Below are 24,203 nucleotides of genomic sequence, written 5' to 3'. Positions count from 1 at the left end.
AGTTTCCCCCTCGTTGAAGAAACACCATAAAGAGCCTTCGCAAACTCATAAATCGAAGTGACTTATTCTCTTCCCAAACATATTCGGAGTTCCACTAAGATTTACACGACTTGCCAGACGGTACAAGAAGTTTAATCTTTCTTCCCCTGTTATTAAGGGGGAGAAGGCAAATTAGTAACATATACGTTCCGCCAAAGAGACGATACGTGCATTCTAAATTACCCATGCAGAGTGCGCCCCCTGTTCGTTTCACTGTTATCATATAAATAATGGTATGCTGTAAATAATTAACATAGGAGACAGTAGGGGAGGAAAAAAAAAAAAATAGGTCGTTCGAGATTTTTAGTTCACAAACACACACGCACAGACAGAATTCACGGAGCATGGTTAAAGTCGTCCAATCGCGATGAAAGATACATTGTCTGCCCAATCACAGATTCGTAGCAGCGGCACCTCCTTTTGCTCTTGCCACACTGGTCTAACAGCTCTCGTCCTAGCGAAGGGAAAGAGAGAAAGAAAAAGAGAGAGAGAGAGAGAAGCGTGCCCTAAGCTAAAAAGCGGTCCTTTTGCACTCGCTCACCGCCAGGTTTCTACGGTTTTGGAGTGTGTCATTTCTGCAAGACGCGATCTCGTAGCGGAAGCTTATACGAGGTAAGTGATCATTTGTTAGAATCTCATTGACTGCTTTTTCTCGACACCGTACAACTGGAGAATGTCGTATTTTCGTCTGCTATTTCTTTATCGCTTGGCGGGAACGGATTAGCGTAGTTTTTGCGGCATGTTCATATAGACGTTAGAATCATGGAAAAATTCTGCTCAATTCTACCACGTGTATTTTTCAGTTAACCATAATTGCTTTTTTGTTTAATAAGTTCACGATATAAGTTTATAAATGCTGTATATAAAGAATGTCGTATATCTATTTTCCAAACGAATATCTTTTTTTCCTAGTATAATAATTTGAACCTGTTTTTAATGAGCAGTTAATGACCAAATCCTAAATATATCTTTTTAGTGTTTTGTGGAATCCGACCACATGTGAAATAAAGTATTTTCTAAGAAATGACACAAGTTTTGGGCGTGTTTGCCTACCCTTGTGGGTGTGGTACAGAAGTAGCCTTGTTTTCCACGTTTATATAAATATAGATCGCTACAACACATGGGGAAAAATGAATTTATCCCAGAATGGTAGTATTAATGATGACCTGAAAAAGACTTAGATACTTACTTAGATTTTTTTTTCTATTTTATTTATTTTGGTGTATTGAGTAAATGATACAAATTGAAAATCTAAAAGCAACCTTAATAAGTTCAAGTATTACCGGAATTGAGTATTGTGAAATTGAGGTGTGACCTAATATGAAAAATAAATAAAACTAAATGTAATAATTGAGTATTATAACTTCATAAAAACACTATTGCATTTTAAATTAATCAAAGTATTCGTTTAATTATAAATGTAATTATAAAGTTTTGTAAATATTTATATATTTACAAATATATAAATATTTATAAAGTTTTGTAATATTTAGAGGAGAGATTGTGAGTTTAAAAAGAGCATTTCACAAATATATCTTAGAAGGTAGTTTATTTCACATCTATACAGATTAAAAAAAAAAAACGAAAAAAATATATAAAGAACTCGGTTATTAAACTGCACCTTTAAAATAGGTTAAAATTAACGTACTAAGAAAAAGACATTCTGTCGGCAAATAACGATACACTACATTATTTCTATACACCATTTATAAACTTATAAGAACTAATTGAAGAAAATCTTACAAATTTAACCAACAAAGCATAAAAAAATAATTATTCGGATTATTTTGTTTTCTTAATGTAATTTACCTTGATTTTTTTTCGCTAACATTAATATTTGTTGCAGTTCGTTCCTGTGTGTTCCTGGAAGTAATAAGGAACCTTCTCCCCCTTGAGGAAAGGGGGAAGGAAAGGTTCCTTATTACTTCCTTACGGGATCTGTAAGGAAGTAATAAGGTTTTGAAGACTTCTTCAAAACTAAGTCATGTTAAGGCTATGAAGACATCGTGCATTTATTGTGTATGTCCTTTGGGCTAGATTGGGACACAAATTCTTTCAGAAAGAAAAAAAAATGCTGCTACCTCTATTTGCAAGTCCCTTATATCCTAAGTAGGACGCGAACCTAGATTTCTCCCATCGTCGATACCGACTGACTATCGAGGCTCCTCAAAACTAAGCATCAGCAGAAATTTGGGATGTTTGGGACAATCCTGCTGCGAATTCTAATTTTTTTTTTTTTTTAAAACCAATTCTGGTTTAAAAAAAAAACAGTTTTATTTAAAAACTATCATAAGCATGCGAATCATGTAAATATTTTAACATCCAGATTGATTGGGCATGTTAATCCTAAAAAAAAAAAAAAACTGATAAATTTGCTATTTAAACTTACTCAATCTATAATCCAGAGGTTTAAAGGAATAAATTAATTTCTGGTTAAACTGTAAATGAAAGAATGTCTGCCTTAATTCTATGTATGTGAATAGAATAAAAAATTAACGATCGAGTTTGTAGATTTTAATCCACTAATCCTGATTTTTTTGTTTATATATTGCACGTAGTCTTACACTATCCTGTAAGAAAATTTCCTTTGACCTTGTACCGTCAATGCGACAGAATAGTTATTTCATGTCATATTTATTACATTTTATCCTCTTCTGAGAAAGCTGTCTATAAATTTAATATTCGAACTGAAACCGAGCCAAAATAAACCTTAAAATGAGTTCAGCCGTCTGGAAAAGATGTACAACTTAATTTGCCATTATCGAGATATCCCTCGTGTGTGTGTGTGCGCGCGCGCGCGTGCGTGCTTCCCTCCTGCTCAGTTAACGCGTAACGTATACCTTGCCAGAATTTTGTTTCCCCTCCTTAATTAAAGTCATCTATTTAGAATGGTGGCTTATTTACATGCACTGGATGAGGTTTAAGCCATTCAGGCTGACAGCTCATGCTTGCAACAGCTGATGAATTGTTGGAGATTATTGTCCACGGATGCTATTTTATTGCTACCGAAATGCAACAAATTAAACATTCAGGATGGATCTTCCAAGTTGCAAAATTAAAAGAGGCTCAAAGGTACTGAGGTCGTTAAAATTACTGTCAGCGAGTCTTCCTGCTCATTGTGTATTTAAAATTAATTAGCGAATAATAAACACCGGTTTGATATAACTAGAATAATAAATACTCGCATTGTTTTCTCCTATTTTTCCTTTGCACTTTAATTCTGATGTGTTCGGTTTTGACTTACTTTAGAATTTGGTCGGTCCTTGAAGACATTTTATTGGCAATATTGTGTTACTGATAGCTAAAACTGGTTTACGTAAGTAGAACCTACTGTGGCAACATGCGATCATAACTTGTCTGACACAAATATTACTTTTATTATAGATATGTACAGATCGCATTGTTTTCTTTAGTGCCACTTTTTTTTTTTTTTTTTTTTTTTTTAGTTTGAACAAAAGATTTTGGGTTTTACTGAAAACAGGTTCTCAAAGCGCACAGCATAAGTTTTTTTTTTTAATTGGTAAAATTATGTAGTGACTTTTGTACACGAGGAAATTGATTTTAAATAAAAAAACAGTATGATAAATAGTAGATAGTTGCACGTTTGGATATCTTTTGCTTTTCATAGTGATGCTTTTTTTTGCACTATCGATTATGACTCTTTTGTTGCTTCACAAAAGAAGTGAACGATGAGAATGAAAAAGTAATCCCATTTGCACTTTTGCCTTATCATATTCATATATAAGACCCCACACAGATTGTCATTTCCTGTTCTTTCCACCTTTTTTTCTATTAAACATTATAACCACGAATTATTGAAAATAGTCACAATTTTATATAATTGTCCAAAATAATAACCATTTGAAAACTCGCATTTTCATCAAAAGTTCTAGCATCGTGTAAATGAAATTTTAATCCCCAAACGTTGCCGTGTCCTTTATCAATGATGAATAGTCATGCTATGAGTAATTTTAAAATCTGTAGTTTTTCTCTAAAATTGTCTCCTTTTATTTTTGATTCCTAAAACCAGATTCAGAGTATCCTGGTAGCTCAATGGTCACCGGAGGAAAACTGGAATATCCCGAAGATACCCTTGATTACTTTGTTGGTTAAGATGATACTTCAAATTGTAATTTTTTTTTCCTGAAAAAATTAAAAGTCGTATTAAAAAAAAATGTCATGTAAATGTAATGAAGATCCTATATTAAATCAGCGGGTAAGGTAGGTTTTTTTTTTCTTCGCCCTTAGGGTCAAAATCCTGTCAAGCATTCACAAATATATAATAAATACAGCACCTGTTTTTGGATATGTCATCCAAAAGAAAAAAAAAAAAATCTGCAATAAAAATAAGTCTTAAGATCCTGCAACATTAATGAGCCCATTGTATTAAAGGCCAGCAGATTCCAGAATAATCAATGAAAAAGTATCGTCAGTAATAAATTTTGTCATAAATTTATCACGCTCGATGCGAATACCTAATGGTTTCGGTATACTGGGAGTGATGTTTTAAAACATCCAGAATAAGGATGCCATATTGGAACACAGCCACTTTGACATGACGCTATATCCTCTACTTGACTGGACAGTCGTTTAACCTGCACACTTATGCATTTGTCTTAATCAGTATCGTGTATACATATACATTGTGAAAGCAACTCGGTTACTGCTGTTTCTATTTTTGGCATGATTTCCAGTCTTATCGTCTCTGATGCTTGGAAGAAGTTATGTTTGTGGTGTGATTAAAAAAAAAAGTTTCCTGCTATGCATTTTTTTGTCCCTGAGATCACACTTTTCCACTTACAAGTCCGGGTTCGCACCATTATGAATTGGAAACTGCAAAGGATCGCATTTTAAAGGTATTACTTTTCAGTGATGCAAAAGTGTGACTTTTACAAATCGTATTCTATCTCCGCCAAGCGGAGAAACTTTGTACTAACTGTAGTAGCATCATCAGTATTATCTGGTCGTCATTCCAGACATTATTTTGATCCTACCCGGTATTAAAACGATTTTACGTGATGTTTAACGATGTTTTTATGCTATGATCAATAGCATAAAAACATTTTGGGGAAAGTATATCTACTACGGTACAATAGTGTTTGATTCATGAAGAGGATATGACGTATGTCAGAGAGGAAATTGAGTTCTGGTGTCGGTTTTCTGTGATGTGAAGGATTGCGACGACTAAGGTGTACTTTTATTCTTCAGATTTCCAAGAACAATTAAGTATTGGTAAAAAGAAACGGAAATTACCGGTCACAAAAATGACAAAGATTTATGGAGACTTTTGTTGTTGTTGTAGAACATTCTTAAGTTGTTTAACTTCTTCTGTGTACAATGATAACGAATGCCTTTTTTTTTTTTTTTTTTTTTTTTTTTTTTTTTTTTTTTGTCTTCACTTAGAAAGAGACCAGTTTTCTGTAATTGGCATGCTGCATTACACGCGAATAATATCCAGGCAGCTTGGCTATACTTCAATTTTATAGACGCCAGTTTTTCTGTCAGATGGCTTCTTGTTTGCTAGCCTTCAAGAGCTCAGTCAGCAAATTACGCAGCCTACCATTGAAAAGTTTTGAATTTTTAGTAATGAATGGCGCCCATTGGGTACTGGCACACTGATAACTAAGGTTAACTATCACTATTCTCTTTTCTTTCTCTCAGAAGGCTAATATATTTGAAATATTTAAGTGTTTGGGCGTGATTATAAAGTTTCTTCACTGGCTGCCAGATGACACTACAGTTGGTACAAAGCCTGCCTTAGGCATAGGTGGCGCAGAATTCGCCGAACCAATCACTTTCGTTTTAAAGTTATAGCCTGAGTTATTGAGAAGTAGTATTTTGTGAAGGATTGTGTGTTTCTATTTTACAATTCTACTCTATCAGAATATGATATACTTCAAAGATAGCACCAACACTTGGTCATCGAATTCTGCCTCAAAACTGGACAAAAAGACTCTTCGAGAATGCTAAAACTTGTCTTCGAAGAATAAACTATAAACATAAATTTGCAGACATTTCATTCGAAGCATTTTTTTTTCCCCATGGAATTTTACACATTACAAATTCTTTCCCAAGAGTTGTGAATGGACTTTTCGCATCAGATTTTCTACGACATCGATCGGATGATGTGCGGCGAAAGCAGTACGTGAAGTGGAATGCTGGAGATCGGCTTCTCAACATAACTGCTTTGTCCGTGAATGTTGGCAAAGACAGAACTGCTGCTACCGATACTAGTTGACTGTTATTCCACATCCTCTGTACTCCCCAGATCTTTAGGAGGGGGGGGGGAAGATGGAATAAACTTGCCAACCGCAAGGAGATGTGCTTTGCATTTTGGGATACTAAGGCAAGTGATGAGAACTCAGACCACCTTTGCCACGAGTTACCCCAGTCTTGAAGATACTTCAGGCGCAAACTTTGTTTGCCTACACGTGAATAAAGGATTAAACTAAAGAAGTTTATTTTAATTTGACAATAATTTATTGCCAAATTAAACCTCATATATATTCTATATGCGTATTTTAGTTTTACCAGGCAAAGGCAATTTATCGGCTTTTATACAAGAACTTATCTGGAGAGTCCCTTTACTTTTGGTCACATAGTGTATATGTCTCTTTTGTCAGCGGCTTCCTTGTAAGGTTAATGAAATCAAATTCTTCAAAACAAATAATCTGCGGTGCTATTTAAACTGTATTTATATTCATGAAAGTTGGATAGTTTACGAAAAAATCGCATTTAAAAGTTGTTCGTCTTGTTTTAGTTTTTTATCGACTTTTTTTTTTTTTTTACTGACTTCGGCTGCACGCTTTCGGTAATGAATTCTGTTCGATATAATACTTATGCGGGCGGATCGATCGGTATTCTCGAATCTTTTTTTTTTTTTTTTTTCTTTCCTGAAATTTGCATGAAATAAAACGACTTAATACGATAGGATCGAGGTGAAAAATCAATTTCCAAGAAATGCAGACGACTATTCAATAAAAAAAAAGAAAAACCGAAAAACTTTGCAGACGAAAATAGTTCCTGCTGGCGATGTCATTTTCTAGTTCGCCTGCAAATTTTTATCTCGATCACTTGATGCACGTGATCATTCAAGGCTAAACAATGTAATTTTCTTCAAAAACTGTCAGATGAGTCATTTCCAGATGGCATTCAAGAGAAAACTAACACGCATTCTTCTATTTATGCATTTACATTTCTCTCTCGGGAGATGCACTGCCACCTATAGGAAATAATTAATTGCCTAATTTCCCTAATAATAACGCAAATGAGTAAATAATGCGTAATTACCAGGTCAATGTTTCTAATGTGTTTTTTTTTTTTTTTTTTTTTTTTTTTTTTTTTTTTTTTTTTTTAAGAGGAAAGGCCGAAACCGTATTAAACGTTAATAGAAGGTGTGGTTACAATTTAAGTCTTAGAAATCACGAGTATCCACTAGTTATGGAAATTCTTATAACTGTGACAAGGACAGACACACCTTCTATTCCTTTGTACTAAAAAAAAAACAAGGACTAGCTCCAAATTCCATGAAACTACTGGAAGGACAAACTACTAGGTTAATGGCACTCTGGTAAACCTCGTGTAAACTGACTTGGAACATTAAATAAATAAACTAATTATAGATGTGACATATACAGGCAGAGTTACTTTATTCGTTTCCATTTTCTGTTGTTTTTCAACCAGAACAATGGACGTCAATATTTTTCTACTTCACTAAACCACACAAGCTTTTTTTATTGATATACAAACGGCTAAATATACGCATTAGATGTAATTATAGAAAACTCTGTTTAGAAGGGTAAAAAACTTCTTCGTTTTCGACTTATTTTTTTTTAACGAAGTCTTAAATACACTTTAAAAAACCCACTTCGCTTGCCAGACATTTAGGTCTAAATTTAGTGTGTAATGTGCAGTCATTTGAGTAAATGGATTTTGCAAAGTTTCTACGACCCTTAACTGCTACTACCCGATTCTATTTTCTGTTCTTACTTGCCAGGAGTGAAAAAGGGTAAGTCAATATACCAGTGGAGTATTTCACGTCTTGTCTTTTGCCAGGCACTTTAAAAAAAAATGCTCCGATTTCCTGGAGAAAACTTACTCAATATCCATTAAGTCTGTAAGATAGCATACTACCAATTGTCTCTAAAGGCGATAACTTAGTGAGCTGTCTACCCGTCACCAAATGTCGATAAACGATCAGTAAGCCTAAACCCGCTAGCTATCCCCTATCGTTGACGTCAGCGTTCCAAAAAAAAAAAAAAAAGTAACTCAGGGTAGAACGGAAGCTGGCAAAAGTCCCGTTTTAACTGCCTCTGGGATCGATAAACCGCTAACCTTGTGATGATGATCGGAAGGGCCTGGAGCCAAATCAAATGTGTCACTGTGACGCTTCTAACTTTTGTCTCCCCTCCTCCTGTTTGCGACAACAGCCTCAAGAATTTCCACTTCTAATCGTATTCGAGAGAAAATTTGAAATCTTCTTAAATGGATCGCCAATATTACCTACGGGAATGGGAACACAAATTGCTTCAAGTTTCTAGGTTACTTTTTTTTATGTAATAAGGCTTAGCTAAGGTGTCATCGAAGTAGATAGTCAAATATTCTATAAAATGACTTCTGTTTGTCTGGTACTTGCCTAATAATGGGTATTTAGATATGGACAAAATCTGTCTGTGGGGGAAACGGCTGAAAATGTGTGGAATGAGTTAGAGACTATCACCTTCGTTCTAAAAAAAATAATTCAATGTAGTTATGGTATTATGTTTCAATTCAAAGGGTTATTTTTCATTTATGACTGAAAAACGATAATAAAATAATATAATACAATAGATATGTTGATTTCCAATACTTAAAAGAGGGTATTCGTCGTGACATGATGAGTTGCAGGTTGAAAAGAAAGAAGTTATTAGATTTCAATATCTATAGGCTGCACTTTTTTTGTTTTATTCAGATGCGTATATGATGGGGTGGATTTACAGAACATGGGATGGAGTCTTTTGATGGAGATGTGCAAAAAAAAAAAAAAAAATTTTTTTTTTAATTTTTTATTTTAACGTTATACGTTACATACATTGTTATTGTGGCTTAGACATTTATGAGTGTCTTTAGGCAATGGATAGCGCTTACTATATAATACCTAAAGACATTCATAAACGCCGTAGGCATGGATGCTTGCGGATTTGGAGCGAACGGTAAAGATAGGTTAACTTTTAAAATTTGAAAAAAAAAAAAAAAAATCCTGCAATGAAAGAAATAAAAATCAATCCCCGGACTGTGGGGAAGATTTATCCCTTCCGAGTATATGAGATATCTTTCGGTTGGAAAGACGGAGTCCATATCCCACGCAGGACGCAAAGAACCATTATCAGGACTTTTCAAATGAAGGTGAATTGGCCGATCTTATAGGGTTCATCCCGCAAACAGGCAAACCTACCAGAACACGCAATTTAGATATAGTAAACAATGCAGTTAGGTTTAAACTGTCCTATCATAAACAGGTATTATTTATTTTCGTATTGTGAGATTCTGACAGGCATTCGCATCAATAGCGGTTTTTTTTGCGTTAATTTTATTTTTTTGGTTTTTAAACTTAGCGAACTTCTGGTACTAGTGTACTATGAGTACAGTGGTACTATATGATTGTATGAACTGCATTTAAAAAAATGCACTTCATACAGTCATTTTAATTTTTCGGGATCATTATGAAAAAGACATAGCCTGGGTAGTAGGCAGTAATGAAACTTTAGGCTTAAGTAAAGATCTACCTTTTCCATTAGCAGACACTGGTGCATTTGGGGCAAGGTTAAGTACCATTTAATGTTTCTTCTTTATTGCTCTAGGGGCTTAGATCATTGTCTGAATAATCTTTTTATTTCTCCTCACTTTGTATTTCTTCGAATGTGCTAATGGTATGGCAGGTGCAACGGAGCCCTTAGGAAAGACTGCATAGACCTACATGTGGAAGTGTGCCTTGCACTCTTTCTCCAATGACGTACTTATTAAGTGGAAGTGGAGAAGTGGGTGGGCAGAATCAGACGTCTTAATGACGCTGAGAAGGAAAAAAAAAAAAAATGCCGGCTGAGATCGATCTAGTTCACTGCGTTTATTATCCTAAAGAAGATGAATCGATAAATAATAAAAAGAATATACCCCTTCAGAGACAATTATTTTTCTCCGAGACTTCTTTATACCCTATGATTTAACTGAAGCGATAATTACCAAACGCGGTACTTTGATAATACAAGCCGTCATTTACGTTTGATCTAATCCTAATCTCATGAAAATTAATTAAAAATCAAAAGTAGATTATGCGAAAATACACGTCTAATATTTTAAAATATTTTATACCAAAAACAATTAAAAGCTGACAGCCATGTATTTAAGATGAAAAGCCAAACGGCTATTTTTTTCTGGCGAGGTTGATCAGTTAAGGGGATAAAAATCCCTTATGTTTTTCAGCCAGTAAGCGAAACTAAGATCGAAAAACTACGATCTGAACGTTTCATGTCGACGGATCCAAGCGTAAGTGACCACTTGGTAGTGCCACACCACGGCAACTAGTTGCAAAGGTGGAGCAAGTCCCTCACTATTCTTGATGTTCATCTTAGTTATACTATGTTATAATATAGTGACACACCTTTCTGGCAATAGTGCAGCAAAAGTATATATGTAAGTTCTTTTCACTTAAACTCTGATATTCTAGGTCTAGCTACTCACTGATGAGACCTCAAAAAAGGTTGAAACCGGTCTGGGTAGTGACCTCTCTTCATAATGTAAAACAGTACTACATCTCCTATGAGCTGTGTGTTTTTTACATTATGAGAAAATATCAAGAACAGTGAGGGAGCTTGCTCCACCTTTGCAACGAGTTGCCGTGGTGTGGCACTACCAAGTGGTCACTTACGCTTGGATACGCTGTTCGTCGGCATGAAACGTTCAGATCGTAGTTTTGCTTACTGGCTGAAAAACATAAGGGATTTTTATCCCGTTAACTGAGCCATGTATTTAGTTTCTTTATGCTTAGACTTTTTTTTTTTTTTGTAAGAGTCGGAAGATCAACGCATGGCGAGTTCTTTGGGAAACGCTTGGAGTTCCACCTCGTCACTAGAGGGGGTGGGGGGACCATTAGGAACCTGGATTTAAGGGAGGAGGAGTTATAGAACTGTTGAAGCTGTTTGATGGTCATATATAAGATTCGTATGTAAGGAGAAGTACATAACCGACTAATCATACATTTATTTGCATTCAGCAGAACATTTTTCGTGGGGGGAGGAGCTTGGAGACAAATAATTACATCAATAAATTTTTATTTAATTATTTTTTGTTTTGGTTTTTCACAAATAGATCCCGCGGGGGAAAGTGTCCCGTTTGCCTTCCTTTGTGTGGACGCCCATGAAATTCAGAGCTCATGCTTCCCCCCCCCCCACTCTGTGCGGACGCCCTTGGGGGGGGGGGAAGAGGGAGAGTAACGTCTCACCACCAATAAGAATAACAAAACTCCGGGCAATATGATTTAAAGATCCTGTTGGCCTACTATCCATAGATCATGTGATCTATGGATAATAGGCTGTTAATTGCGCGTGTGCGTTCTTATAAAGATTTTTGTGTCCCGGACTGGATTCTAAGTGTGGTCTTTTCAACCCTTTTCTTCTCTGTTAGAGCTGAGCTCTTACGCTGCTTGCTAACCTTCAAAATTGATTTATTGGTAACGTACTATTCTCTATGCCTTTTTTAACCTCTTTCTTTGATGTATAGCATCTTCCCTGTTTTTTTAATCATCGTTTGACATTTAATATATACGAATTATGAGCGAAGATATTCACATTTCACACTTTCTTTTTCCAGTCTTGGAGACGTTCCTTCTACGAGCACATTCCCGCTAAACTGTCAACATCGCCTTGAACCCGAAAGACTACATGCTGCTCTGACTTGAGCCTCTAATTCAAATATTTTTGCTTTATTGTTGGCACTTGTCTGTTGCTCTTATCAAGAGTTTGTGTTAAAACAAATATAAATTAAAAAAAAAAAAAGCTTGGCACACTTTCTAAAAGGAGAGACTCGCCAGCGAGCAGTCGCATTTGATTGAATGTCTTTGGAGTCATTGTGAACTAGGCTATCTAAGCGTTATTCGGGCCAGGAAACATTTAGTAGGTAAAAAAAAAAAAAAAAAAGAAAATTAAAAAATCCCAGAATGAAATGTGTGCGAATCACTACGTCAATAATGTTTTTTTTTTAAGCATTGTTAAATCATGTTTGGTTTCCATGACAACATTTACATTCACTCCTATAAACGCATTACTAGTATATATCTTTAACATAACATATGCAACATTTCAGTTTATCAGTGCTAAGGATTTAATGTCGGTTTCGTCTGCAGTCGCAGCATGAAATCTACATGTCAGATTTGAATGTAAACGACTGTGGCTCCAGTTTTACTGGCGTCAATTTAAACTGTAGCTTACATTTTCAATAGGTTGTTGACTTTTGAAGCAGAGCTGGAATAAATGTCGCTTGATGGCTATCATCCATCTGCAGTGGTTAAAAAAAAAGTTGCACGCATTGAAGGAGAGAAGGGGTTAGCTGACGAGTTTTATCCGCTCTTCAAGAACTGGAATATTCACTATGGTATACTGTGTGTATCCAGAATGGCAATAGATAGATACACCGGCACAATAAAGTGTCTGCGCTAATCTAAATTAAAATAAATATTTTAGATATTTGGTTGTGGATGATACCGGTGCGTAGGCCAAGAAAAATCGTTTCGGGATAAATATACGCTACCCATTCGTCTAAACTGTATTTCTTGGTCTTCGTTATTGTTGAAAGATATTGATTGTCCCAGACAGGTATGGACCGGCACATTGAACGTTGATACGTAGCTATTAGCTAGGATTTATATTTTTATAAAATTATTTTCAAGTGCAACCAGGCTTAAATGAACAAGACTATCAGCATCTTAGGGAAAAAACTGAGCGATTCGATTTACTATTGCAGTTTGGGTGTGCGTGTATTCTACGGTCGATTTTGCTGATTTGTGAGTTGACAGTTCACCGGAGAAAAATCGAAGTAATTCTTGAATCGAACTTGATTGAGAAGTCTTTCTGCGAATCAAGCGTCAAGGGAGTCATTACGAGGCTACGCTGGCGCGCGCGCACATTATTTTTATAAAAATAAATATTTTGATTATGAGTGATCATTCTACTAATAAATTTATATTAATTTAAATTGGTCTTTGATAGGTTTTTGGGTTGATAAACCCAATTTTACTTGATACAAATGATAAATTGCCTTTAACAAGGAAGTGTCATTTGGCAAAACTGATTGAATTGGGGAAACATTTGAACTGCCAGACTGAGTTACTTGAAATCGTGCGTTCAAGATGTCAAAGCAATTTGAAATAAATTAAAAAAAAAAAAACACATCACACGGGAGAACATTTCTTTTATTCCATACGATTAATTTATCATTAATAATGACGTATTTCATTTTAGATTTTTTTTATATAATTAATTTCCAAAAAGTTGTAGATTTCGAACATCACGTGCTGTACGCGATAAAATTTTAGCAGACGATAAGTGCTCACTGCAATTGCGTTTTCTTTCAAAATGGTACCAAAATGTGAATTGCAATTGTTTTTCTATCATTCTTCACGCTGAGTTTGTTTGTTTAGTAGCTTTTAACTTCTTTAATTCATTTCTGAAAGAAACTAACATATTAACCCAGCAGCACTTGCAAAGTGTTCAATAACCTTTATAACCGACGTAATAAAAGCAAAAATATGAGAACTATGGCAGTAGGCATGTGTCTCTTCAGAAAGCGTACATTACTTTATTCGGCAATCCAACTCTGTGAATGAAAACACAGGTAGAACCAACAGGAAGGGTGACGTGCTGCGAAAGAGTGGACTGTTCTGCAGGTGGCGAGAAGAGACAACGAGTTCCGCTCCGCTCGGCACGGGTGACGATAGAATGTGGGTGATGGCTGCCACAAGCTGTCGGTTGCACCGTACCGCAGTCAGGAATGAACTGTGACGTCATTTCAGGCTGCCAAGGACGCGGGACCTCTGGCTTGGTTAGAGGGCAAAGTGAACGTACTAGCGGTTGAACTGCGAGCGTTAACTTCGGCATGCTCTGCTGCCAGAATCGAAATAGGCAGGTGGCCGCTGCTGCCGGATCATAACTTTGCATTTCCGAGTATGAAAATGGCATGTTGACATTAACTTGCACTTGATCGAGAATTATTTGATTTTTAAACGTAATCAATTTTAAGGCAAAAAAAAAAATACCGTAAAGTGATCAAGAAGGTTGGACGGCATCGCTGTTTGTAAGGTAAGGGATTAAACTATTTGGTTCATTAGTTTTTTTTTTTTTTTTTTCCCTTCTGATTTTGAGATCGTTTGTTCGTTAGCCGTGGTAGTACCGTTCTGTCGGCAACATCGGTACGCTATAGTTATCCGCTGCCGGGTCCAAGGTCGCGGTTAAGTAACTTAAAGCCTCTTGAGAAGTTGATCATAAAGAATTTCTAGCAAAGAAAAAATAAACTTCGCTAACTTTGTGTCGGAATAACTAGCCGTTAAGATTCTGTTAAACTTATTTTTATTTATTTTATTTTTAATATTACAATTGATAACATGTGTGGATATGAAAAATGCACTTGGTTATTTGAGAATTTTTCTAGAAATTAAATACGCTTTAAAACTAATAAATTGAAGCTGGAGTATCCCTCTGTTATAGACCTCGCTTATGATATAAAATACCTTTTAAGGGTTATTTCACGGTAAAAGTTCAAGTAACCAATAAAAATAACCTACAGTTTGGTACACTTGAGCCGTGCAACGTGTTCTTGAAACGTCTTGGGGGGGGGGGAACAAAAACTGCGAACGATGTCGTGATAAGTAACACTTTAGAATGATAAATATACTTCAGATATTTGCAATCAAAAAAAGAGCATTTAATATCAGTACTCTATGACATCGCGCACACGCCCTCTGTTGACGAGGAAGAGAACAAAGGCACACCTTCGCTGGGATATTTATTCACCAGGTTAAACTTTAATCACTCTAAAAGGGCTGATTAAAATTTAACTGTTTATTTTTTAAAATGTCTTTTATTATGATTTAGAACACCATCAGTGGCTTTTTAACAAGCCATGAAACGTATGATACAAGGCAAACTGTCTGCCGTACCATTTTTTTTACCCAGTGGGGGGGGGGGGTGGAGTTAGCTAGTGGTTCATCCACATTCTTAGCAGAACGTGTTGCTCCCATTATTTACATTCCGTTTTTTAATCAATGCATTTTCTCGAAGAAAGCCCTTTCTCCCATTACGCACTTGTTCTCATGGTCGTAGTTTCTGCGCTACAAACATCGACGCACAAGTAGGCGGGATGGAGTGGATAGTAATAAGGAGAAAGCTTTACGCTCTTCAACCAGGCCTTGTTAGTTTCCTCCTGGGATGGGTTAATATCATTATGCTGGTTCGGCCGTGCTGTGTGTTTCCACATACTATGCATTTATCGTATTAGTCTTTCAAAGCTACTAAAACAAATGATTCCACGCTTAAAAAAAAAAAAAAAAATCAGTGCATGGTTCGTGTAACCCGGAATACAAATTCTACTAGATTGCTTTTGTGTGGTGAAGCTTCTTACAGTTAGTTGTTATTGCACCCCGGAGAGAAAGCCAAAGTAGGTTTTTCTTTTAGTGTTTAAAAGGATTTGAAATTGTCTTATATATATCACGCAAGCAAAAGTAGAGTAAAACTTTTACGTCTGTTGTATATCAACCGAATATAGATTTTGGGTTTATTACTGTCAAGTTTTTCTTTTCTCTCTCTTTGTGTATGTTTCAAATAGTAATCTGAATAATTATGAAAATGAGATTGTGTCTACTGTCTTGCTGATTATTTTTGTAATCTTTTTATTTCCACAGGTTTCACGAACAATAGTAAGGCAACAAAAGTGTTCATACATCTTCGAACGTTTCGGTAAGTGAGCTTCATTTTACATTAAAGATACCAAGAAATTATATACTTGGTTTAATCTATTATTCAAGTGTAAGCAAACAAAGTTTGCTCCTGAAGTATTTTCAGGACTGAGGGAAAGGTGGTATAAGCTCTCATCACTTGCTTTAGTATCCCATAATGCAAAATACATCTCCTTGCGGACATGTATGATGCTATGCATTAAGGGAAGGGTCACTACCCGGACCGGTTTCCCTGTATTAAGTGCTGATTACCTCTCCAAAAACTCGTGAGAATCCCCCAACAATGAGCGACCCGAAGGATCAAAACTCAGCGTTCCCTTCAGTAACAGGCCCACCCTGTCACTGAGAAGAACTCTCAGCGTTTGCAGGCTCACCCCACCACCGAGCAGAACCGCCCATATTTCATCTGGGGGGGGGGGGGGTAACAGCAACAGCCATGTCCCAGTTAACTTCATGGGCTACAGCATTGCCATTCATCACCCAAGCTTCCTTCCAACCGGTTTCAACCCTTAGAGGTCTCGTCAGTGGGAGCCAGACCCAGAAGTGGTGATACTGAGGTGGAAGTAATGGCGAAATTAGAATTACTTTTAATGACCAGAACCGAGTTCGTCGTTAAATTTTTTTAAATATATATACACAATTAAACCCCGAGTTACGTAACACTACTTACGTAAATTCGCAGTTACGTAATAAATCTAACGCATATGAACACATTTGCGGCTTTGACAGCCTTATTGCAGTACAGTAGATGCCGCTCATGGTTAGCTCAGTCACTTGTCATCCTGCTAGTTTCGTTGTTTTTTTTTACCCTTAAAATGGAATGCAAACGCAAAACCGAATGCGCTGGTAATAAATCTAAAAAACAAAGGTCTGCAATTACTTTAGAAGAAAAGTTGAAAATAATTTGTATGTATGAAGGCAGGGAAATTCTATCAACAATAGCTCGGGATATAAATCGACCTATTTAGACAGTGAATACAATAGTGAAGGATCAAGTTCGCATTGTTGAAATATTTCAGTTTGTTTTTATATTATGTATTTTTCATATTTACAGTTTGTATATTATTCAAATACAATTGATTTTTTTAATTACCCCAAAAATGAAAAACATTAAAAATGGAAAATATCCGATTAATGGCAAAAAAAAATAATGTAAAACAGCGGTATGAGTAGCCATTGAACATTTCTTTGTATGTATGTAATTCACAAATTCGAGTTACGTAAAGGTTTACGGAACGCATTACTTGCGTAACTGGGGATGTAACTGTATGAATGTGATGACATCAGGAGAAAATAAAATAAAAAGTAAATCAAATCTTTGCAAAAGGCACACGGGGTTGCTCTGGATAAGAGTAAGAGGCCTCAAGTTTTTCATAAAATGAAAAATTCCTTCGAACGTTTTGAAGAGAAGTTTAAGATCTAACGAAAGGAATTACACCGACAAAAAAAATACCCAATCATTTTTATTTTTTTTTTTAAAATAAATATCTTGTATTATATTCAGTGTTTTAGAAGGAAATGCATTGTATGTACTTTTAGAAAAAGCTTGAATAAAAATGTCAAATTTCATTCTCGTGTATCAGTCTGGATCAGAAAACTGAAAAAAAAAAAAAAAAAAAGTTTTGTTAACTGTAATTTAATTATCACAGGAGTGATCTTGCTTGATATTTTAACTTGCATATCGAGCGTTTGGTTGATGACCACATTGCTAGGTCTAATTTACTACCGCTGGGGTGTCTCATTTCTCACAGCTTGCACGGGTAGCATACGATAACCATCCTTCATTAAAGTTATTTTTCATTCCTGGAATTTAGTGAAGGTCTCCCAGGACAGCACAAGGTACACAGGAAAAGTAGAATGCGGTTTCAAATATCGAACGTTGGTGTAGCATATGTAGAAAAATTCCCACGCCTTCTAACTGGAGAGAATTTTTTTTTTTTGAAATACGAAACAATTTGTTTTTTTTTTTGAAAGTGATACTTTATCACAGGGTTTCTCAAACTTTTTCGACGGAACACTTCACAAATCCTGAAATTTTCACGGAACACCTTGTTTATTTTGTAATGTATTAATAATTGATTGGTGATTTAGCTGATTTTTATTATTAATTAATTAAATATCAATTAAAGTTTGATTTAATTGATGTTTTAATTAATTTAATTAAAGTCAATAAACCATCATTAAATTAATTTTGCTGACATCCTATTTCATTGACATATCCTATTCTGATCACCAATAATATAAGTACTTACGAGTGAATGTAGACGTTTTCTCTTGTGTGCTGGTAGTTTCCCCTCCTTTTGTACATCCTGGAGATCTTTGTAGGCTTGAGGTGGATGACTCGCTATCTGTTCCATCACAAACATCTTCAATAAGAGATTTCTTAACACCAGAATTAAACCAAGTCTCTTATTCATATTAAAATTTAAACCTGCAGGCCTATTACTTTTAAAAAAATCACGGCCCTACGCTTTCGAAACGTTCACCCTACAATACGAACTTGCGAAGAAAGTATTCAGTATTACTCGATTTGAGAACCTGATACAGACTACCTTCAATTTCAGTGGAAAATTTTTCTTTATACTTCCTTGCTGATTGGTCACTGACATTTGCAACACAGATGTTATTTCGTTCAGTTTCGAGAACAGAGGATACGCCACCCATTGTTGCAATCGGCTTGCAGGCAATTTTTATGATCGGTCATAAACAGCGGTATTCCCTTTCCCAAATGCTAAAAGGTTTCCATGTGTGAAAATTAACGACACACAGATGTTAATAGGCGTTCTGGGTCTGAACCGACATATTCACGAATATTATTCTCCTCGGAATATTTTTATTATAAAATATTTATTCATGAAAAAAATGCTTAGAAAACTAAAATGACAAATTCCAAAACTACTCGCGGAACACACTTTGAGAAACCTTGCTTTATCAATATAAATATCTCATTATTCTCTCGTGAAATTGTTTCTAATAGCCACAAAGCGATTAAGTTACTTTTTGTATGGAATTCACTTTCAGGTTGCATTCCTACAGCAAATAATTGCATCATACTTAAAGCGCTTAAGAAATATTTCGAAGCGAAAAATGGTGATAGTGGTCGTTATGTTAAAGCAAAACGTTCATAATTATTAGTCATGGAAAGACAAAAATAAAAATTACATTCAGATAACGCATAATTTCTTTGCATTACGTAAATCCTTTCAATAAAAAATGCTACACATCGAACTGGTGTAACTTTATATATACACGTACTCAGGCCCGGCTGGTGGCGTGTGCAATATACACAGGCGCCGCAGAAGTATAATGAACTAGAGCAGTAAAACAATCATAAATCCACTGTGGTGGGGGGACGAACTGTTATTATAGATCATCTATTAATAATATTTTATTACAGACGGAAAGCAGATATCCAGGATGGGGTCAGCGCATTATATTGAGTAAACATGTCATTTTAAACTTTAGCATTAGGAACAACAGACTGTATATGTGACAGCTGATTAAAAAAATATATTGGGATAGTAAAATACTGTATAGCTGGTGGTAGATGCTTCAATGCAAACCTTGGAATGTGTAGCACGAGGATTCATTGCGGAGAGGCCACTGCACACTACAATTTCGCCATCTACATGCTTACGTAACGTAGACGGGTGAATTGTGGTGTGGAATTGCTTCCTTGAGATGAGTCCTCGGTCTCCATGGAGGTCGAGTCACAAATGATCTTCTAGCATCCTGATTTCAGCATCAACAACGCTGTATGTCATGTACCCTTTTGTCCAGCCAATCTTTTCAATTTATTTTCGTGGTGAGCCTCTTATATTATTAAGATAACGAACAACAATAGACCAAGAAGGGTCATTTTCATTAGGGTCTTTCAAAAGGGGTTAGATTAGATAGATTCAACACGAACAAATATTGTTAATTCATCTTGTTAGGCATTGTCAACATACATATACAAATAACCAACACTCTTTATGTGAATAATGACCTAGAATAGCATTATTATTTGACTCTACTAGCGAGACTAGCATAATAAATGTATACACTAAGCTCAAAGTCACGTTTGTGAACACACGCACCACGTAATCCTTACAAAATACCTTTTTAAACTAAGCTCCACTACACATAAATGCATCATGGCGAACAACAACAAATACCTCGAACAAACAGACAAAAAAAATCGCACACTTAGCTTGTCACCACGTCTTTGACCAGGCTAGTGTTCGTTGATGCATTTCTTTGTTGATGCGAATCTGCGACGCGTCCCCCCCCCACTCATAGTTCATACTTATTTATCAGTTGCCACTAATCCTTGCTTCTACCACCTCGTGTATCTGCTTCCTGATGGCTTCTATTGTTGCGTCACGTGACTTCATTGTAGCCTTCCATTTCCTGGTTGACTCTGCCAAGGTGAGCTTGCAGCACCGTGTACTCACAGTATTACGATAGTGTTCCAGGTTTTATTAATGTATAAAAATCACGAAAGAGCATTTAGTGGATGCACTGTTGAAACGCATGAGAGAAAACAAACCCGACTATCAAATTCGATTCTGACCGCATGTCTCCTGTAAAGCCTTGTTCATCTGCTGTTTGCCGCGGAATTTGATCATGCGCAGTCACCTGATACAAGATAACTACTTAATTAATGCTGTTGCAGGAAACTTGCTCCCTAGGGTAAGTTGCGCTAACAAGTTCCACGTATGATGGTCTGATACAAAATTCGAATATGGTCTTTCATTTTTCTTCTGCTTCGAGAAATAAATGCTTCGATTGGCCATCAGTGAAAAGAGGCTTAGCTGCTGACCTTTCTAAGGCTCAGTTCTTTCGTAAGGTAAGTTGCTTTTATTCATAGTTTCTTGAGAGATTAGTAAAAATCTAAAACAAAATTAATTTAGTACACCAGATATCAAAATATTTATTGATCGCATCTAATCTATTTATTTATTTAATGGAGGAAAAAAAACACTCAAAGTTTCCCAGTAGAGGGGGGGGGAGAAGGATCTCCTCGTGCCAGCTTAGCTTTATGTGTAAAAGTCTGCAAGTTGTTAGATAATAAAAGATATTACATAAGATAGAAAAATGTTTGAATAAACTAAATAGATTACTTATAATTATAAGATCTATAATAGCTGCCATATTTATTCAACTGCCAAAAATCAGACCATTCGGCCGGAGAACACACGCATTTAAGATCTCATATAAGAGGGTCTGAAAGTACTTGGCCTCGACCATATATGGCAACGCTATCGGCAAGATTTTTTTTTTCTAAGTTGGTACATCTGTCATAAGCATCCATGCGAAATTGCAAGTCATTCTATCAAGTAGTTTGTTTTATACAGCTGTCTGAAGCAAAAGTGTTGTCTGTATCCCTTGAAATGGATAAAATTGAGTTTCATGCGGTTATAAAATTTTTTGTAAAAGAAGGTTTAACGCCATATGAAATTCATTCGAAGTTCATAAAAGTTTATGGGCACTCTTCTCCTTCATTATTGACAATTAAGAAATGGGCTGCCGAGTTTCAACGTGGCCGTACCAGCCTTAAGATGATCCATGTGAAGGACTTCTGAAAAAAGTCTAACAACACCAGAAATCATTGATCAAGTGCACATTGGAAGAATAAAACTTATTTTGTGCTTCGATTTATTACTGTGGAGGAGACTTGGATTCACCATTACACACCAAAATCTAAACAGCAAACAGACGCCGGTTGTTCAGCACCAATGAAGAAGACAAAGTCAGTTCCATCTGCAGGAAAGGTCATGGCATCGGTGTTTTGGGATGCTAAGCATTTTGTTTATTAATTATCTTGAGAAGGGTAAAATAATAACCGGGGAATATTATTCCGATCTTTTAACCAAACTAGTTCAAAAAAATTCGTTAGAAAATATCCAGTCTGCAGAAGAAAAAAAAAATGATCTTTCATCAGGACAATGCACCATCCCACAAAAGTGTTTTGGCAATTGGAAAATTAAGGGATCTGCACTATGAATTGTTGGAACATCGACTCTGTTCCCCAGATTTGGCTCCCTTTGACTTCTATCTCTTCCCAAAACTAAAACCCTTTCTCGCTGGTCAGCGTTTTTCTTCGAATCAAGAGGTGATTGCTTATCCCCCCCCCTCACATGGTACACATCCGCGCTGGTATAAAAACACATTTTTCAGAAAATTCGAAAAGTTATAATGAAGAATAAAAAGCTTAACAAATCTCATTGAATATGGAAAATAAAAAGGCGAAAGTTTTCTCTCACCATATCTAAATGCTAAGTCCTTGCTTCTGACATAGGGATGTAATTTATGCTGCTATGAAACATGCGATTTTAACTTGCGTCTGTTTTTCGCCAGCTGTGAAACGCGTCAGTGGATTACACCTATCCAGAGGGCAAAATTTTTCTTTGGGCCATTGAAGGCTAACAAGAGACGATTGTCAACACATCCGTCTTTTTAATGCGACATTAAATCTTAGTAACGTAAACACCATAGAGACTTGTTTTTGTTGCTAAGATTTAATGTCTATGGTCTTACCAAATCCTCGTGTCTGTAACGTTAATCATAGACTGTCTACACTTGTAAAATAGCCGACTTATTAGATCAGGCCGGTTTATAATTAGCAAGTGAAATTCTAAACAGTGAAGCTGTCTTCGCACAAAACCCATGCACTTGAACTACTCAGACAGCAATTTGATAACTGCACCACTAAAATACCGTTTTGTAGGAAACATCAGGACTTTTGACAACTACTGCAAACTTATTCTTTGACACGTATCATGGCAAAGGGAATCACTGAGTGTCACTGGAAGTTGGAGAATATTATCTCTATCCAAGCGTTCCATTACTACAAGATGTATGTACAAACATGTGTATATATATTGTGCATGGTGTGATGCACTTAGAACCCATCTTCTTTTCCTATGACACGTGTCTGCGCATATAGAAATGCAGGCAGTGCAATGGGATTTGTCTTAATACCAAGAAGCTGACGGTGATGTATCACCGATGTAATGGCATCTATAAACAGCTCCCATGGGTTCACTGAAAGCACAGGAATTAGCTGAAGGTATTGACAAAAAGGCAAATGTATGGGCTACTGGGATAGTTCGTCTTTTATATAGTGCAATAGAAGGCAACTCGCAGATTAAAGACTTAAATGAGCGTATGGAAGTTCAATAGGAACATTAACAGATTCCTTTTCTCGTAAGCCTTGCCTACACACACAGTACTAACTTGTCATAGGTTCAGAAACGTTACGTGTGGAAACATTATTTTGGTTTGCGAGCGTCATAGGAATTTATCTCATCTTTTTGAATTCTTTGCGAAGAGAATCATTTGTTTTATGGTCGAGCCTCGCTAGCTTTCTCATATGATAAATGAATTTTAATAATTTATATATTTAGTTTAATCCTTTATCCAAGTGTAAGCAAACAAAGTTTGCGCCTGAAGTATCTTCAGGACTGGGGAAACTCGTAGCAAAGGTGGACTGAGTTCTCATCACTTTCCTTAGTATCCCATAATGTAAAGCACATCTTGCGGGCATGTATAATACTATGCATTATGGGAAGGGTCACCATCCAGACTGGTTTTGGTCTTTATTGAGGTCTCTTCGGTAGGATCCAGACCCAGAGGTGATACCAAGGTTGAAGCAAGGCAGAAGTCGTCTTTCCATGTACGAGTTGCCAAAAGGTGTACCACCTTATTATTAAATGACTCTGGATTAGAGATGCATGTCCGCAAGGAGATGTGCTTTGCATTATGGGATACTAAGGAAAGTGATGAGAACTCAGTCCACCTTTGCCACGAGTTGCCTCAGTCCTGAAGACATTCTTCAGAAGATTCTTACTCTGTACGATCGTAATCTAGATCTGAGGGGCCCGTACAATTTTTCTTCGATTACAACAGAAAATTTTGTTTTATATGTCGATTGGTAGAGCTTCTGCTGCTAATGGCTCGCAAAAAGTTAAGCAAGTTTGAGCGCGGTTAGTAGTTGGAAGGGGTAACGTTCGATGCCGTTGGCACACTCTCCCTCGATGAGTCTTTGGACTCCCTGGAGGTGTCACATAATATTAATATTATTGTGTGTTCAGTACACTACATTATTGTTGCTATTGCATAAAACCACTATGTAGTGCATTTCACACGTGGGAGGTGAAAACCTAGATCAAATGAATTCCAGCTGCATCTAATTCGAACA

The 24,203-nt window shown here is 36.2% G+C and overlaps 1 protein-coding gene across 1 annotated transcript in view; it reads left to right on the top strand.

Moving 5' to 3' along the window:
* Positions 1–515: 515 nt before the first annotated feature.
* Positions 516–24,203, top strand: part of Sulf1 (Extracellular sulfatase Sulf1) — a 223,635-nt gene continuing 199,947 nt past the window's right edge. Inside the window, exons 1-2 of the mRNA XM_090414246.1 lie at positions 516–651; positions 15,965–16,019. The gene's annotated coding sequence lies outside the window, so the exon portion shown is untranslated. The remainder of the gene's footprint in view (positions 652–15,964; positions 16,020–24,203) is intronic.

Source organism: Typopeltis vanoorti, chromosome 25 (assembly GCF_054136105.1).
Source record: "Typopeltis vanoorti isolate ZY-2024b chromosome 25, IOZ_Tvanoo_1.0, whole genome shotgun sequence".
In the NCBI taxonomy this organism is placed as follows: domain Eukaryota; kingdom Metazoa; phylum Arthropoda; class Arachnida; order Uropygi; family Thelyphonidae; genus Typopeltis; species Typopeltis vanoorti.
The sequence above is the reverse complement of the archived record's forward strand: the minus strand, read 5'-3'. Positions and strand labels throughout refer to the sequence as shown.